An 18,088-nucleotide genomic window follows, 5' to 3' on the forward strand; every position below is an offset into this window, starting at 1 on the left:
CCCGTCACTTAGCGGTTCGGCAAAAGAGACCGATAGAATAAGTACTGGGCTTACAAAAGAATAAGACCCGGGTCGAGTCGCTCGATTAAAGGCGGTGCTCCAGCATGGCCGCAGTCAAATGACTGAAACAAGTAAAAGAGAGTAAAAGAGTTAAAGAGTACCAGTATACGGAGTTTAAAAGTGTTTAGTTACCTAGAAATTATGTTAATAACTGCCGTTCAAACCGAAAAGATCCGAATCATGCCTTTCCCAAGTGTATTAACGGCACACATAAAAGAGAAATATCATTAAACAGAGTATAGAACCACGTAGCTATATACGTTTACCAGCATTTATCCGTCTACTCTACAGCGCCGGCTGCCACCCAATGTAAAATATTAGAGGCGTCTTCTTTCTGTTAAGTAATCTATTTTACGTTATTTCTTACATTAACTTCATTAAATTAATATTATTCCGCTAACTTTTGTCAGTTTGCATCATGCAAAATTATATGACAGCTAAAAGTGTTTTTGTTTTGCTTTTGTTTTTGCAACTAATTTCTAAGTGGCGGATCTTTTCGGTTTGACCGGCAGTTTTTTAAAATAATTTCCACGTAACTAAACACTTTTAAACTTCGTATACTGGTAGAATGTGTTTATAAAATATCTTTTTCTCTTGGCTTTATTGAGGAAAATTCTATAGTTTGTAACATATTTGTTGTTTTTTTTCTTCAATTTCTGCAATTTCAACCAATCAATGACGTCCATTGAGGTAAAAAACATTCTGTGCCGTATGAATATGTCCCTCGTTTAAGAAACAGATTGGCTTTATTTACATTTGTGAAGAAAAAAAGATACCCTTCCCCCACCCCTAACCCTAACCCTAAATGACCGTAACCCTAAAAGAGATTGAAATGCAATAGATCGATTCTAGGGTCATAATTATGGGTGACAATTTCATATGACACCGCTAGAAAAAACTGCCGTTCAAACCGAAAAGATCCCAACTAATTTCTAAGTGGCTAGTGTGGTATGCTTCAAACAAACTGAGTTTCAGCTTGGTGTCTCTTCCTTGATAAAGGTCCCCATCCTTTTTAATCCTTATTAGGGAAAACGTGAAAGTAATGGTTTTCATATCCACGAAGCCACCAGGTAATCGCTCTAGTATTGAAGTTTCAGTGAAAGACAACGACAGCCACAACAGTCTTTTTCTTGTGACGGATATGCTTAAAAAAAAAAGTCTGACATCTTGTTATACGATTGGTACTTCTTTAAGGATCCTGTTAGGCACGACCTCAAATGCTAAAATAATAAATGCTTGTGAAAATCAAACTTTACGTGACGTTTTAGTATTGCGCTGAAAATAACTGCAATGTTAAACGACAAATATATCTGCATGCACACGCACGTATACGCACGAAATATAATTTCTACTTAACTTCTTATGTAAGTTATGGGAAATACCAACAGCAGAACTAAAATAGTACAGATATTCATCATCTAAAACAACAACAACAACAACAACAACAACAAAAATGCTGTTGGGAATGAGTCGATCAAATCGACCCCTGGTTCTTGTCTCGTACTCTATTTGGATCTTTTCGGTTTGAACGGTAGTATTTAACATCATTTCTAGGTAACTAAAAAATTTTAAACTTCGTATACTGGTAGAATGTGTTTATAAAACATCTTTTTCTCTTGGCTTTATTTTATCGACCCCGAAAATGGAAAGCAAAGTCGACCGCAGCGAGATTTCCTTCTAAAACGTAAAGAACAGGAGTAATTGTTACAAGTCTGTGTTCATACTGCCTACGGTCCAACGAGTCTGCTGATCCCACCACCATGTCTTGTCTGAAAATAATAAATATCATGGTTTATAAATCGCGTTTTCCTACGGCTTTTTCTTTTCTTAAAAAGAGACTTTTATGTGGAAAGGAAGTTGGCAATTGCGTGGACCATGAGAATAACGGAACCAACTGGCACTTGTATCTCTGACAAAGTCACTTAACACTGAAATGTTCAGTTCATCCAAGCGTTCTTCAGAACTATATTGACGAATAATTCACTGATATAAGCAGCGAGACATGTTATAACTTGGGATACTTACCTTATACGTGTTATGAGTATAAATGCATGTGTGTGTGCATAGGCAGTACTCGACTCGAACCTTGCAAAATGGAAATATTTTTTTTTACCTTTATATATATATATATATATATATATATATATAATATATATATATATATAATAATATAAATGTTAGAAGGCTTGGAGATGATATACAGATATTAGAAGAAATGAGTACTTAGATATTCGGATGGTTTTATATTTACAGATATTTATTTGTATACTAGCATTATGACCCGTGGTTGCTGGTCATAGTGCTAGTGCATGTATATAAGTGTATATATATGTATACATATACATGTACATCTATATATATACAACGTAAGGGGTATTAGCCATGAATGTGGCTAGCCACTGGGGTGGGGTGGGGTGTTACTGATGCTTCAGTAACACCCCCCCAGTGGCTAGCCACATTCAGATGGCTAATACCCCTTACGTTGTCGAGCGGTTACTGTTTATATCTCGTTCAGAGATTTATTATTGTTTTTTATATATATACATCTACACATAAAATACAAAATACAAAGTTATATCTTGATATCGCTAGTGATAACAATACTCAAAATATATAACAGACTGGAATTGTAGGCCCGTCGCTTGCAATTTCGATCAATTGTATCTTGTCCTCCTTCTTGTATAGAAGTGTGGCTACAATCCAGCCTACCTCTACTTCTGGGGGGACATTTTAAATTTTTATCCGGGGCGTCCTACGTCCCAGATATAAAGGTAAAAATAAAATATTTCCATTTTGCAAGGTTCGAGTCGAGTACTGCCTTGCACGCTCCGTTGACTCGAACCTTGCTTCTATTGTGGCGAATTTACCGCCTCTGATTAGATACCTTTCATAGTCACAACAAGACACCTTTCGATGGTGCTTTCCTCCAGGTGTTCAAATCTTTTTTTTCTCTACATTGTATACTTTATAGACAATAGTCTTTTCTTTAATTTAACTTATTAATTCGTTTGGTGGTGTTATCCTAGATTCACCGTCTTTGTCGGTGATGAATCCGAAATAGGTTTGTATTTCTTCTATCGAAACTCCATCTGGACTATTCCATTTCTGCACACTAATTTTATTTTTAATTCATTCCCATTCATGTGAAACCACTTATTCAAGTTCAAGTCATTGATGCAATTTTATACCAATTGCTATTTTTACTTTTGTTATGTTACGATTTAATTATTATATTATACTTTAGTTTGATTTTAATCATTACTTACTACATATAATTCAATTGTTATTATTATCTCTAATTTTTATTGTTAAAGTGAAAGTATCTGACATGAAATAGAGAAATGTTTTTGTTTCACTTTTAACACGTAATACTGAAATAGTGAAGAAGATATGATATTGCTATGGGCTCGCCCTAAGCAAGAAGTTGAACTTTTTTTTTGCCGATGACACTCCCCGGACTCTAAGTAAGACATGTGTAAAATTTGAATGAAATTGGTTGTGTAGTTTTCAAGTTTTAGGGAAACACACAGACAGACAGACAGACAGACAGACATTCTCAGTTTTATATATAGAGAGATTACATGTTTTTATACATCATATAACTTATATCATATATCATATATTCTCAGTGATTGACAGCTAAATAAATATTAAGTTTTATCATACAGAAGCAACTGGTTCCACAAATTAAAGTAAAATGGTTTCATTCATATATTAGAACATCATTTGTTCAATGTTGTATTTTCAAAAACCAAAACATATGTGTAGAACTCTGTGTGTGTGTGTGTGTGTATGTGTGTGTGTGTGTGTTTAATACAATTTACTTTATAAATTTGGTCCTTCATCTGGTACAGCTTATTATGGAGATATTTTCAGCCATTCAATTTTGAGGAGTACTTAGTTATGAAGTATTTTTCCATATTCCCCCTGAAGGAGGAATTTGTAGAATTTGGACATTTGTAGAAGGGAAAGATCTTAAATTTTCCTTCTCCACATGTATCTAGGTGACTACTTTTAAATTTCATTTCTATGTCTCCCTCTATATATTTGTAGGTGGGGTTACTGCAGATCCCACATCTACCATCTCCGCACTCTTTTACAAAGAATTCAGTTTTAGTTTCTGATGAGAATTTCGCTCTTGTTAGTTGTTTCTTCAGGTTTTTGTCTTGTCGTCTACTGAGTTTTATGCAATATTTGTTTAGTATGTTTTCCATTTTGGGGCTTTGTAAGACTATTGGTAGGTTTGAATGTATGATTTGAAACATGTTTGTAACTCCAGGGTTGTGTGTGTGTTTATGAAAGGGATAATGTTTCTTTATTTTTTTGTTTTGGGTGTCCTGAGTTGTGTGATGTCTAGTTTCATTGCTCTTGAGATTCCATTTTCTATTAGTTTAAGGGGGTATCTTTGTTCTAGTAGGAAGTTTTAAAGTTCATCTAGTCTTATTAGGCGTATTTGTGAGTCAGTTACTATGCTGCATATGCATCTTGCCATACAATATGGGATGTTTCTTTTTATGTTGGATGGGTGGCAGGAGTAGAAATTTAAATATTGGTGTGTGTCGGTTTTTTTGTAGAGGATGTCTGTTGTGATGATGGAGTTGTGTATCTTGATGTTGATGTCCAGGAAGGAAAGTTCATTGTGGCTGGTATCTATTGTGAAGTTGATAGATGGGTGCAGTGTGTTGATGGACAATCATACACACATAAACGCAAATAGTAATATACAGAAACAAATCTAAGTACTGAGGCCTCTGCTTCACAGAGCAACTTTTCTGCATCTGCCATCACCGCTCCAATCCTAAGCTAAAGGCTTGAGCTCCTCTCAACTTGCCTAATATACTGATATTCCTGGCAGCTAACTTCAAAATAGACCCACTGGATACCTAATAAAGCGAACGGATGCCTTCGACCGCATGGCCAGCCGTATGACCTGTATCATATCAAGACACATCATTAATCATACAACCAATCATTTGATTAACCTGAAAGCAGAACAACATGCTGATACTGGTTTGAAAGAATGAACGTGAAAGAGAACAGTACCAGTCACATGGTTAATCCTCTGACGAACCACGCGGCCAGACAAAAGGCGTTCAACAGCTGCTACTTTTCCATTTTCCATTCTTTTTGAGATAGCTAACAATCAAGAACCGCGAATCAACGCCAGTCAAACATACACGCTGTTTATACGTAGTTCGGTTGATAGAATAAACTGGATATTCATTATCGAAAGTGATGGAGATCCATTTATTTCGACATTTACAGAGTTTATTGTGTATATATATATTCATGTGGCACGTTGGCCCAGCCATTACATCTATCTATCTATCTATCTATCTATCTATCTATCTATCTATCTATCTATCTATCTATCTATCTATCTATCTATCTATCTATCTATCTATCTATCTATCTATCTATCTATCTATCTATCTATCTATGTGATATATATGTATTCATGTATATAAACATATACATTTATCTGTGTGTACGTGTATGAATGTTTGTGTATATGTATGTATGTATGTATGTATGTATGTATGTATATGTGTGTGAGTGTGTATATATATATATATATATATATATATATATAAACACATATAAGCTACTCTTTCGAACACAGACACACATATGCAAGTACGCTCGCACATGTACACACACACACATCTACAAACATAAACTGATACATTTGATACTAGCTTTAAATAGTTCGTATCATTTGAAATTCTATGAGACAACTAACACTGTGTCGGGTTAAGGTATGCAGGTACCAGCCAGTGTCCTGTTGATACCATCGGTTTAGTAACGAGACACTGGACTGTGTGGGGCAGCCTGACAAAGTCCATTTGGTAATCAGCGGTACACGACAGAAAACAATTAAATTTTTTTTTAAAACAGAATTTCTTCTCTTATCAGTTGAACCAGTTCTTATACAAGAGGGACATTATTTAGTGTCTTGTTGTTGTTGTCGTTGTTGTTGTTGTTGTTATCGTTATTATCTTTGCTTTAATTGAAGCTTACCAATATCTTGTATGACGATTGATTGAGACTGTTGGCACCTCTCCTACCCGATAAAGAAGAAAAGAAGGAGGAAGAGAGGGAGAGGAGGGAGAGGAAAAGAAGAAGAAAAGGAGGAGGAGGAGGAGAAAAAGAAGGCGAAAAGGAGAAGAAAAGAAGGAGGAAGAGAGGGAGAGGAGGAAGAGGAAAAGAAGAAGAAAAGGAAGAGGAGGAGGAGGAGGAAAAGAAGACGAAAAGAAGAAAAGAAAGAGAAAGAGGAGGAAGAGGAGAAGAAGCAGAAGAAGAAGCAGAAGAAGAAGCAGAAGAAGAAGAAGAAGAACAACAACAACAACAGCATGTTAGTACTTTTACTTTACGAGCGAATCTCAGCTGAAATGAAATGATGCGAAAACCTCCACATGGTTGCTCGACTTGCAAGAAATATCAGTCATATTTCCCTAAAAATCAAACCTTATCAAATACGAAGACATACTTGTTAGTATAGTTCTATAGCCCTATATACAATGTGTCTGAAAAAAAAAGACGGAATGAGAACAGCTGGAAAGCTGGAGCACATTTGATTATGGACCAGTCACACTATCCATGCCTAGGTCCAAACAAAAACAACAACTACTACTGCTACTGAAATAAAGTTTGTCTAACACTAAATGGATCACAAGCCAATCCGAAGATCTTGTTACCGGTGAAGGGACAAAAGTTATGTTTAGTAATCAGTATTAATAATAGTTTAAGGCGCTGAGCTGGCAGAATCGTTAGCACACCGGACAAAATGCTTAGCGGCACTTTGGGTGCCGTTACGTTCTGAGTTCAGACTCTGCCAAGGTCGACTTTGCCTTTCATCCTTTCGGGGTCGATTAAATAAGTACCAGTTACGCACTGGGGTTGATATAATCGACTTAATCCGTTTGTCTGTCCTTGTTCGTCCCCTGTGTGTTTAGCCCCTTGTGGGTAGTTTAGAAATAGGTATTTCGTCTGCCGCTACGTTCTGAGTTCAGACTCTGCCAAGGTCGACTTTGCTTTTCATCCTTTCGGGGTGATAAAATAAGTACCAGTTAAGCACTGGAGTCGATGTAATCGGCTAACCCACCCACCAAACTTGCTGGCCTTGTGCCAAAATTTGAAACCAATATTAGAAATTGTTGGATTTTTAGAACCCCACTTTCTAGTCAGAATTCAAGTTGTAGACTTCCGAAGTCGTTTAAAAAATGTGCAACCCACGAATCCATCCCTTAAATATCTGTTCTTTACGACTGATAGACGACATTATTATTAGTAATTTGTGTGTACTTGTTGAGTCTGGAGGAAAGACGAGCGGGGACAATATTCTAGAGGGCCACTGTTCTGGAGAGAAAGGAATGAACATAGTGGCCAGTGCAGGGCCGATGAGTTGGACACATGGGCGCTTGAATGGAGAAGGTACAAGACCAATCAGCTCTGAGGAACAAAAGCCATTATAGTGGTGATAGAAAAGACAGAAAGAGGAGACAACTGTGGGACAGAGTTTGGTGCATATCAATTAGTGATTTAATGCCAATCATTCGAGTGACTTTCCTCTACATACAACACAGGATGCATATCTGTGTAGCAGCAGCATCGTCCCAGATAGGGGAGCAGCACTTCACTGTAGATAGACTTGAGCATTGCAGAATGTCACCAACTTTTAGGGGCCAAAATATTTTTTAACCTTTAAGAAAAAGACTGGAAGGGTCAGTTTTGTTAGGACGCAGTCATTGCTATACTGAAGATGTGCTTTCCCTAGGAGAGAATCTTGACGATAGTGAAGAATAGCATCTGGAGTGACCATGAGGGTTCTTATTTAGTGCCGCATATGTTTTTAAGAGGTATACAGTGTGATGGTATTTTCTTGATATGAGTAGTACTTGAGGTTTTTCTCTCTTTTTTATTTATTTATATAAACGCACAGTTTCCCATCGAGATCAGGGTGCCATTTGTGGCAGAAGATTTGTTTGGAATCCAAATCACAGAAGAAACCCACGAAGGAAATTGCCAGGGCAGCTGAGGCCAGTTCAAGGTCATTGTTGTTGACAAGAAGCGGTAGACGGAACCTTTCTGTCGGCGAATGCTAATTCAGTCCTCACTGCCCCACTCAGGCGAAAAGTGTAGACTAAGGGGCGAAATTGTTGTGACCCTGGGTTACCTTCCCGAAAATAAAGAAGAATTAACAACATTGCGGTAGTTTTAGTCATCCTAAGAAGAAAAACTTGCAACATCTTTAAGTAGATCCTGCAGGTTCTGTGGTGGGCAACGCATCTCTGAGGTTCACACACACACACACACACACCACACACACACACACACACACACACACACACACACACACACACACATTTATATATATATATATAATCCAACGAAAAGAGGACAATTATATATATACATACACACACACATGCATACATACATACATACATACATACATACATACATACATACATACATACATACATACATATGCAATTATATACATATATATATATACACACATATATACATATACACAGACATGAAAGAAGTAAATAGACACCCTTATAATCATCAAAATTCATTTAACTCTGAAATTATACATTCAAATTATTTGTTAGTTGTTGTAATGAGAACATTTAATATTTAGTGACATGCTCTTCGCATTTTTCAATGCAAGGGTCCTATTAGGCCTGTTACTGATCAGATGGTGAATATTCTCTTGCGGAATTTCTTGCTAAGTTTCATACAATGATCTCAAAAGATCTGGCTTTGAAGATGCTTTCTTGTTCTGTTTATGAAATGTCCTGTCAGTTATTCCCCAGAGGTGTTCAATAGGGTTCATATCTGATGACTGGCTTGGCTAAGGAAACTTTCTAATGCCATTCTTTTCTAACAAATCTTGGGTCATTTTAACCGCGTGACAAGGAATATTATCTTAAATAGAGAGTCTTCTTTAATCATTTCACCACTGGAGAAGTTTGGAAGGAGTCCTTTCTGCAATATGGACACATATTTATTTGAATTTATCTTTCCCTCACACTCCACCAGCTCTGATCAATCATTGCTCCAAATTGTTCCCCAGACCATCACAGAATAGCTGCCGTGTTTCATTGCTGGTTGCAATCTTTTCACATCAAATTCTTGATCACAGAATCTCCAGACCCACACTAGACCACTGTCAGAAAATACAGCAAATCTGGACTCATCAGAGAATATAACAGTGTCCTAAAATACTACTGGCCTTTCCACCATCATACTGGCCCAATTTTTTCTCCACTTGATGTTGGCTGGTCGAAGAAGTGGCTTCCTTCTTCCTGCTCTGCCATAATAACCAAGCTTGTGGAGAGACACCTGACAGCTGTTCTGGGACTGACATCAACTTGCTCTGCTATGTCAGAGGTCTTGCGACGAAGATTATCCTCTACACTTCTCTTAGCAAAGGGTCCTGGTTGAGCTGTGTGAGGTGATGTGGACCCCTTCCCCTCCCTGGTGAATTGCACAATCACTCTGTTAACTGTAGAAAGCGGGATCCTAAGGTTTTCTGTGATTTTACGCTGACTATATCCACCTTCAGAATGACCCACAATACGGATTCTATGAAATTCAGACAGTTCCAAGGATTCTTTTGTATATGGCCTGATTAAACAGTCACATATAGAATCTGAAACATAAAAATGTCAATTAATAAATAAATATAAACTTTTACAAGTTAGAATAAACAGAAAATGATGTTTATGGGGTGTCTATTGATTTCTAACATGTGTATATGTATGTATGTATGTATGTATGTATGTATGTATGTATGTATGTATGTATGTATGTATGTATGTATGTGTGAGTATATATATATATATATATATATAATTATATATATATACTGAGGAGTCCAGTGTAATTCATGGGTATGAGAGGTGCAGCTGAAGTGTACGAGAGTAGAAAGTCCAGTGAGAGAATCCTTAAAAGTTCGTTGGGTGATGAGAGGAGACAGGATCAACTGGTGCGGCGCGCGGACCTCTACAAGGCCGAAGCTCTCCGCTAACTTCAAGACACCTCCTTCTGCTGCTCTCTGCCCTCTGACCCCACGTCCAGCTACCAACAGACTGTGTCCTCCACTATCCATGACCTCATCTCCTCTTCCCGTCTCCTCCCCACCGCCTCCAACCTCATTGTCCGCACCTCTCGCATCCCCACTATTTACTTCCTCACCCAAATTCACAAACCTATCAACCCTGGCAGCCCCATCGTCTCTGCCTGCAACTGCCCCACCGAACTCATCTCCAGATATCTTGACCGTGTCCTTGCTCCCCTAGTGGCTTCCCTCCGCTCTCACATCCATGACACCAACCACGCGCTTCGTTTGTTCAACTTTTTCTCCTTCCCTCCTGGTTCCTCTGAACTTCTCTTCACTCTCGACATCCAGAACCTTTACACGGTGATCCCTCACCACGAGGGACTGCGTACAGTCCAACATTTCCTTGATCTTCGACCCAACCCCCAACCTGACACATCCACACTCTTTCGTCTGGCCGAACTTGTCCTCTCACTCAACTGCTTCTCGTTCGCTGGTGATTTCTACCAGCAGAATTTCGGGAGTGGCCATGTGAACGAGAATGGGCCTCAACTATGCGAACCTGTTCGTTGGCTATGTTGAGGTCCAAATATTATCAAGTTTCACTGGTCCCACTTCCGAACTATACGGCCGTTATATTGACGACTGTATTGGTGCGACCTCACTCTTCCGCGAACATCTAGATTTCTTCCTCTCTTTTGTCAAATCCTTCAATCCTGCCCTCCACTTCTCCTGCACTATTTCTGACACCTCTGTCTCTTTTCTTGACATTTCGGTCAGCATTCATCACTCCACTCTCACCTCCTCCACAAACACACATACTCACACTCATACCTCAACTTCTCCTCCTCCCACCTTAAAGACATCAAGCTTCCCATCCCCTATTCCCAATTCCTCCGTCTACGCAGACTCTGCAGTGACGACTATGACTTTGAGACTCAGTCTCAACTCATGGCTCGCCACTTCCTCCTACCTGGATATCCCCACACCACCCTTGCCAGAGCACGTTCCGTGGACCGTGCATCTACTCTCTCCCCCGAACCCGCCCCGCCGTCTCCCGCCTTCTGTTTCCCCTCAACTACCACCCCAGCACCCGACCTCTACAACGCACTATTCTCAGAGCCTTCCGGCGACTCCAGTCCGACCCTCACTTCGCACATCTTCCCTAACGTACCTCTCTCTCTCCTCCTTCAAACGAGCCCATAAACCTACGACATCTCTTGGTCCACAGCTTCTTCCCTAACCCAACCTCCCAGCCCGGCTCGTTCCCCTGCTCCCGCCCACGCTGCCGCACTTGCCCTTACCTCTCCAACACCACCCTCCTCATCGGCACCCATCATCGACCCTATCACATCACCGACTCCACCTGCACTTCTACCAATGTCATCTACTGCATCTCCTGCTCTCTCTGCCCTTCTCTCGGGCAAACTTGGCTGACCGGTTCGCGGAACACCTCCGAGACACCCGACTCGGCAATGCTAACCCGACTCGCGTTATTTCCGCTCTACCGGTCACACTTTGCAACACCTGTCCGTGTTCGGATTGTCCTTGTACAGGGGCCATCCTGACTCCTGTTTGCGCCGTGGACAGGGATTAATCTTCTCTCTTCGCTCCTTTGCACCACATGGGCTCAACTCTTCTCTCTTCTTCATCTAACCTCCTCCCCTCGCCCTCCCCCTCACACCTACTTCCTCCTACCTACCTCTCCTCTCTTGCTCCGACTCCTACTTCTTCTCTTCACTCCTACTCTCCTCTCTTTTCTTCACTCCTACCCACCTTCTCCTTCCCCCTTCATCGTCACCCCTCCATCGTAACCCCATCCCACCCTACACATTCCAACTCCACCTTCTCTATCCTTCCCATCCCACTCCACCGCATCCCTTACACCCATTCCCACATGCCCCATCTCTACACCCACCCTCAGCCTAACCCACACTCCACCCTTGCTTTCCCCACACTCGCCTCTTCCACCTCCCAACACCATCACACCACACCACACACCACCATGCCATACACCACCATTCCACACTCCACCATGCCACACAATACATCACATCACATCACACCACCACGCACACACTAGCACTGACCACTTCCCAGCCCCACATCCACACACCTACACATACACACACGAACACGTCAAGGTCACCAGCCCTCTTCCACACGCACATAGATACTCTCTTATAAACACGCACGCGCACCTTCGTTTTGGGATCACCACTACTTTATTATCTCCCCTCCTTCCTAGCTCTCCTGTGTGACCCTTCTATCCGACATTCGCCATAATAGATCGCTAGCCATTACACATTCTTTATTTTCTGTCCTTGTTTCTTTCTGTGTTCCTTTCTGTGGAAGAGCGTAGGCTCGAAACGTTAAAGACTTTTTCACTTCCCGAGCGTTAAACTAATACATCTGTTTGTTGTCTACACCACTTGTCTTCGTCTTTTGTTTTTTTGTGAATTCTCCCCTATACATACATACATACATACATACATACATACATACATACATACATACATACATACATACATACATACATACATACATACATACATATATATATATATATATATATATATATATATATATATATATATCTATATATATATATATTATATACATACATACATACATGTTGGTGATTTTTTTTCCTCCGTCTTCCCTTCTCTGGATCTATCCTTTTCCTATGTTTCTGACGAAGAGCTCCGCTCGAAACGTAAAACCCTCCTTCTTCCCTTCATTCCTGAGCGTCCAATAATACTATATTTGTTCCACGTCCTCGCGTTGTTGTGTTTTCTCTTTGTGTTTTCATGTTTGGATTCACTAACAATATATATATCTATATCTATCTATCTGTATATATATGTAAACAATACATATATACAAATACATATATATATATGTATATGTCTGTATAGCTATATGTGTGTTCTTGTGTATGTGTGCGTGTGTATCTATATGTATGTATGTATTTGACCCGATGCTTTTGTCAGTATTTGGGTGCAGTTATGAATGGTGTTCTATATAAACGCATTCATACCTAGTTAGGAATGATTTTTTTTTATATATAACCTCTTTTTTATAGCTAACAGATATGAGACAACCTATAGAAATATATTCGTAACGTTTGCTTTCTGTTTGAAAACCCCGACAAACTATTCTTAAATATAACCACAGTCATGCATGCATACATACATACATACATACATACATACATACATACATACATACATACATACATACAGCCATCTCCATATATACATGTGTGTGTGTGTGTATGTGTGTATGTGTGTGTGTGTGTGTTTAAATGTGATAAAAACTAATGAGGTATATTTTCCTTGGTCTGCTACAATAACCATCAGGTTTTCATTTGTAATATATATATATATATTGTGTAGTCTGCATTCAATTAGAACTGGTATTGTACAGGAGTTACAAGCTTCCACGCGATTCAAACGGCGACGCAACTTCAATTTATTTAACCTTCGAATATATCAGTCGCAAGATGTCTTGAACTATGCACTGTGAATTGGAGTAACTTCCAAACACTGAAAGAGGGAACACTTACGTGGTCTCTTGACACTGTAATTAGTTGTAATTAAATCGCCTTCAAATTGTACCCAACGTACAACCGGAACTACATTATCAGATCTTTTCGGTTTGAACGGCAGTTTTTTCTAGCGGTGTCATATGAAATTGTCACCCATAACTATGACTCTAGTATCTATCTATTGCATTTCAATCTATTTTAGGGTTAGGGTTAGGGTTAGGATTAGGGTTAGTGGTGGGGGAAGGGTATCTTTTTTCTTCACAAATGTAAATAAACCCAATCTGTTTCTTAAACGAGGGACATATTCATACGGCACAGAATGCTTCTTAACTCAATAGACGGTCATTGATTGGTTGAAATTGCAGAAATTGAAGAAAAAAAAAAACAAATATCTTACAAACTATAGAATTTTCTCAATAAAGCCAAGAGAAAAAGATGTTTTATAAACACATTCTACCAGTATACGAAGTTTAAAACTTTTTAGTTACCTGAAATTATGTTAAAAACTCCCGTTCAAACCGAAAAGATCCCTTTTTTTTTATATATATAAATAAAAACAAAAGAGTGAAATTTGAGGGAGAATTAGCTACTGATTTTAACGGCTCAAGGTTCTTTAGATATATGGACGAAAGTTTTAAGAAAACTGTATTGACAATATTTTTCAATATCATATTGTGCATGAAAAGTGAAACTAGAGTTGTCCATTAAGAATAAGTGGTTCAAAATTACTTTAGGCAACTGGACATTTGTAAAGATACTCCTCTGCTCTACCTTGTACGCAATGCATAACACGGATTCTTCAGTGATAATTCAACGATTCGTCAGAGGTTATGAGACATTGCCCTTTATTAACCAAATGATTTGTATTCTGCGAATTACTGTCTTGAGACATCGTGTTAGGAAAAATAAAGTCGATCGTTGAATCTGAAATTAGTAAGCTCTAACCTGTTTGCTAAATATATCATTTAACTCATTGTAAATTGTTTTCGTCTAGCCCCAGTTCACTGGTAAGATAGAAAACAGGGATGAAAAGTATTCCAGTAGTGACCATCCTGTCTTGTTTCAACAGGTTGTAATTTCATGGAGATTCGGCTGCTAAATATACATGCAGATTCTCACTTGCTAGAACAATGGCTGTGGTGTGTCCCTAGTTGTTCGTCTATCGAAGTGTTATATACGGTTTGCTCTATTACCGTAAACTGCCACTGTATGTTTGTGTCTTTTCCTTCTTTACCTTTTTAGCTCTGTCTTGACAAAAGACTACTGCCTTCTCAATATTTTCTTTACAAGGTAAAACTAATAACCTTGGGATCTTTTCGGTTTGAACGGCAGTTTTTTCTAGCGGTGCCATATGAAATTGTCACCCATAATTATGACCCTAGTATCGATCTATTGCGTTTCAATCTATTTTAGGGTTAGAGTTAGTTAGGGGGGGGGAAGTATCTTTTTTTCTTCACAAATGTAAATAAACCCAATCTTTTCTTAAACGAGGACCGTTCATACGGCACAGAATGCTTCTTAACTCAATAGACGTCATTGATTGGTTGAAATTGCAGAAATTGAAGAAAAAAAAAACAATATCTTACAAACATAGAATTTTCCTCAATAAAGCCAAGAGAAAAAGATGTTTTATAACCCATTCTACCAGTATACGAAGTTTAAAACTTTTTAGTTACCTGAAATTATGTTAAAAACTCCCGTTCAAACCGAAAAGATCCTTTTTTTTTATATATATAAATAAAAACAAAAGAGTGAAATTTGAGGGAGAATAGCTACTGATTTTAACGGCTCAAGGTTCTTTAGATATATGGACGAAAGTTTTAAGAAAACTGTATTGACAATATTTTTCAATATCATATTGTGCATGAAAAGTGAAACTAGAGTTGTCCATTAGAATAAGTGGTTCAAAATTACTTTAGGCAACTGGACATTTGTAAAGATACTCCTCTGCTCTACCTTGTACGCAATGCATAACACGGATTCTTCAGTGATAATTCAACGATTCGTCAGAGGTTATGAGACATTGCCCTTTATTAACCAAATGATTTGTATTCTGCGAATTACTGTCTTGAGACATCGTGTTAGGAAAAATAAAGTCGATCGTTGAATCTGAAATTAGTAAGCTCTAACCTGTTTGCTAAATATATCATTTAACTCATTGTAAATTGTTTTCGTCTAGCCCCAGTTCACTGGTAAGATAGAAAACAGGGATGAAAAGTATTCCAGTAGTGACCATCCTGTCTTGTTTCAACAGGTTGTAATTTCATGGAGATTCGGCTGCTAAATATACATGCAGATTCTCACTTGCTAGAACAATGGCTGTGGTGTGTCCCTAGTTGTTCGTCTATCGAAGTGTATATACGGTTTGCTCTATACCGTAAACTGCCACTGTTGTTTGTGTCTTTTCCTTCTTTACCTTTTTAGCTCTGTCTTGACAAAAGACTACTCCTTCTCAATATTTTCTTACAAGGTAAAACTAATAACCTTGGGATCTTTTCGGTTTGAACGGCAGTTTTTTCTAGCGGTGCCATATGAAATTGTCACCCATAATTATGACCCTAGTATCGATCTATTGCGTTTCAATCTATTTTAGGGTTAGAGTTAGTTAGGGGTGGGGGGAAGGTATCTTTTTTTCTTCACAAATGTAAATAAATCCAATCTGTTTCTTAAACAGGGGACATATTCATACGGCACAGAATACTTTTTACCTCAATAGACGTCAGTGATTGGTTGAACTTGCAGAAATTGAAGAAAAAGAGTAACAAATATCTTACAAACTATAGAATTTTCTCAATAACGTCAAAAGAAAAAGATGTTTTATAAACACATTCTACAAGTATACGAAGTTTAAAATTTTTTAGTTAGCTAGAAATTATGTTAAAAACTGCCGTTCAAACCGAAAAGATCCTAACCTTGTACTCTTGTTAGTTCTTATTGTTCCTAAAATCTTTTTCGATTTTTATTAAACTGACGGAGATCCCACTTCCAAATTACTATTGCTCCATCAGAGTTAACTTTTCAGTTAAACACCGATAACAATTGCAACAATTTTTCTTTACAATAATAAGCATTTTTTCCATGAACACATACATGTTTTTTTAAAACGTTGTGATGACTTTTTATCAATCTTATTATTTTTAAATAACAATGTTTCAAATATTCTATGAAATGTTCTTTGAATACTTGTAGTTATAACTCTGGATGTAAGGCAAGGTCTATTCCGATGTAATTTCAATCCGGGAGCAGCTCAGTAAAATGACAAAAGTTTATTCTAGTATCTGCCAAGAACCAAGGAGGAGGAGATGTCTTCGTGATCACTCGACGTGATAAAATCAGGCCCTACCGCTCGTCTTAAATGTCAAAAGAATACGTTATGTAATGTAGTCTTCGGTATTCCTAAAACGATAAGAGGGTCACAACTGGATTGACTTTGAAAAGAGCTAACATGAGGCTAAACAACAACCAATTCTACCGGAATCTAACAACCAAATGTTGCTTCTTATTTTATCAGTGAAAACCTCCGTGTCATTAAGGAAAGAATCTGAGTTTTAGGCGACGTACAAACACGAATGTTATACAACTTGCATAACTGAAGTGAATCCACTTCAGCGAAAAATCGAAACAGCGTCACAAAATTAAAAACATTTCAAGCTATCGCCAGAAGCAACGGGCACCAACTTACTATTTATTGATATTCAGTTCTGTCTTGTAAGGTTCATAGTTCAAATCTCGCAGCTGTCGACTTTATCTTTTATCTCTCTAGAGTCGATAATCATATCTATTGTTTTTTGGTACTCCATACAAAATGAAATTAAATGAAGAATATTATAATGATACTTTATAAGCTTCACAGAGCAAAGTATAAGTTTCTGGCAAATTGAGACTGTGATACGGTTTCGTTCCTCGATAGAAACTATTTCACTTAACTTACGCCACAATTTCTGTTTAGTTTCGTCTTTTATACAGGGTTATTGGGATTAGTTTAAAGAAAGTAATATTGCATTAGACATCGAACGGCGAGTTGTCAGAAACAGAGGTAACATAGTGTTCCAGTTTCCGTTTCGTCCATGCTATTTCCATTCATTTTAGAAGAAAACATTTTCTCCTTATTGGAAGCACTCCGTCGGTTACGACGACGAGGGTTCCGGTTGATCCGAATCAACGGAACAGCCTGCTCGTGAAATTAACGTGTAAGTGGCTGAGCACTCCACAGACACGTTTACCCTTAACGTAGTTCTCGGGGATATTCAGCGTGACACAGAGAGTGACAAGGCCGGCCCTTTGAAATACAGGTACAACAGAAACAGGAAGTTGTGGTGAAAGAGTACAGCAGGGATCACCACCATCCCCTGCCGGAGCCTCGTGGAGCTTTAGGTGTTTTCGCTCAATAAACACTCACAACGCCC

The 18,088-nt window shown here is 38.4% G+C and overlaps 1 long non-coding RNA gene across 1 annotated transcript in view; it reads left to right on the plus strand.

Annotated features, from left to right (window-relative positions):
• Window positions 1-5,596: 5,596 nt before the first annotated feature.
• Window positions 5,597-18,088, plus strand: part of LOC118762647 — a 13,709-nt gene continuing 1,217 nt past the window's right edge. The window contains exons 1-2 of the long non-coding RNA XR_004998412.1: window positions 5,597-5,608; window positions 9,981-9,987. This is a non-coding gene — a long non-coding RNA (uncharacterized LOC118762647). The remainder of the gene's footprint in view (window positions 5,609-9,980; window positions 9,988-18,088) is intronic.

This window comes from Octopus sinensis, linkage group LG3 (genome assembly GCF_006345805.1).
Source record: "Octopus sinensis linkage group LG3, ASM634580v1, whole genome shotgun sequence".
Lineage (NCBI taxonomy): Eukaryota > Metazoa > Mollusca > Cephalopoda > Octopoda > Octopodidae > Octopus > Octopus sinensis.